Source organism: Gorilla gorilla, chromosome 9, assembly GCF_029281585.2.
Source record: "Gorilla gorilla gorilla isolate KB3781 chromosome 9, NHGRI_mGorGor1-v2.1_pri, whole genome shotgun sequence".
NCBI classification, from domain to species: Eukaryota; Metazoa; Chordata; class Mammalia; order Primates; family Hominidae; genus Gorilla; species Gorilla gorilla.
In genome coordinates this window covers 110,775,035-110,776,496 of record NC_073233.2, presented here as the reverse complement: position 1 = coordinate 110,776,496, position 1,462 = coordinate 110,775,035, and the positions used below count along the sequence as shown (strand labels likewise).

Below are 1,462 nucleotides of genomic sequence, written 5' to 3'. Positions count from 1 at the left end.
CTATGCTTAAAATATACTAATAGTAACAATAGTAAGAATAATATTAATGATAATACAGCACACCTACTATGTAGAAAGTACCATGTTAAGTATCTCTCCTGTGTATGTAGTATGTGTGAATCTCAGTCCAGCTGTGCCACATATATTGCATTTTCTTCCCTAACTTTTTTTTTATAGTTTTATTTTCATTTTTTTTACATTTTTATTTTTTTTTATTTTTTTGACCCTTCAAAACTTCAGTTGTTTGTTTCCTTTAATTAACATGCAAGTGGATTACACATCTTCCATAATTATAACATGGAAATGTATATGAACAAAATATACACATTTTTTGGTGAATGTCTAGGGAAGAATGGTGTCAGTGAAGTTCATCCAAGGTTTAAAGCAGCAGCATCCATGCAGCAAGGGCATGGTCAGCGTTTGGGGACAGAGGTAAATATCTGTAATCCATGCATCCCTTTGATTTCTTCTTTTAGTGCCTGATTAACCATGTGGTACTGCTGAACAGTTCTCTTCTGCTTAAATTCTTCTGATTCAATTTTAATTTCATTTTAAATTCAATTTAAATTGATTAATTCAATTAAATTTCTATTTAATTTCAACCTCCTGAAATGTCAGTGACTTTGATCACTGTAGCTCAAGGAAACTTTTCTTTGAGAATTTGGGTCACTTTGAGCTCCCTTTCTTTCTGGGAGGCAAATATCCTATGGACATAGCGGATCCCGCAGAGCAGAGGTGCTGCCGCGGCCGGGCTTCATGCCACCATGTCTGGCTGATATCTACATTTTTAAATAGAGACAAAGTCTCATTATGTTGCTCAGGCTGGTGTCAAACCCCTGGGCTCAAGCAATCCTCCCTCCTTGGCCTCCCAAAGTGCTGGGATTATAGGCATGAGCCACCAAACCTGGCCAAATTTTATTTTCATTTTTAAAAATAAAGATAGGGTCTCACTTTGTTGCCCAGGCTGGTCTTGAACTTCTGGCCTCAAGCAATCATCCCACCTCTCCCTCCCAAAGTGTTCGGATTACAAGAGTGAGCCACCATGCCCAGCCACTTCCTGAAAATTTAACTTCTATTCTGAGCCTCCATCCCTTTCGGCTGGAAGGAAATTCAGCCGTAATCATCTGCAGTTCCATCTCCTCCCTGTTGGTCCACCCAGCCTGCATATCTTCTCAGTTCTGCTCACTGCTGCTTTTGTGGCATGCTTGCTTCAGGGAAGTTGAGGCACCAGGCCCTGCATCTCACTTCCCTGCAGCATCCTGTGATGATTCCTTCTGTGGTCCCACCACATCCTTGCAGCGCTGCCATAGAGTGGGGCTCAGTTCTTTCTGGCACCCAGAACCCACGGACTCTCCCACCACTCTCAGTATTAACTCACTTCAGGAGAAATTACTCTCTTCTTAAACTGTATTCACTTTAGTGGATTTAGGCTCTTGGAAAGAAGTAAGAATGTGAATAATGT

At 40.7% G+C, this 1,462-nt stretch overlaps 1 pseudogene; it reads right to left on the bottom strand.

Annotated features, from left to right (window-relative positions):
• Nucleotides 1-342: 342 nt before the first annotated feature.
• Nucleotides 343-766, bottom strand: LOC101133480 (bolA-like protein 3; annotated as a pseudogene).
• Between the last annotated feature and the right edge of the window lie 696 nt (nucleotides 767-1,462).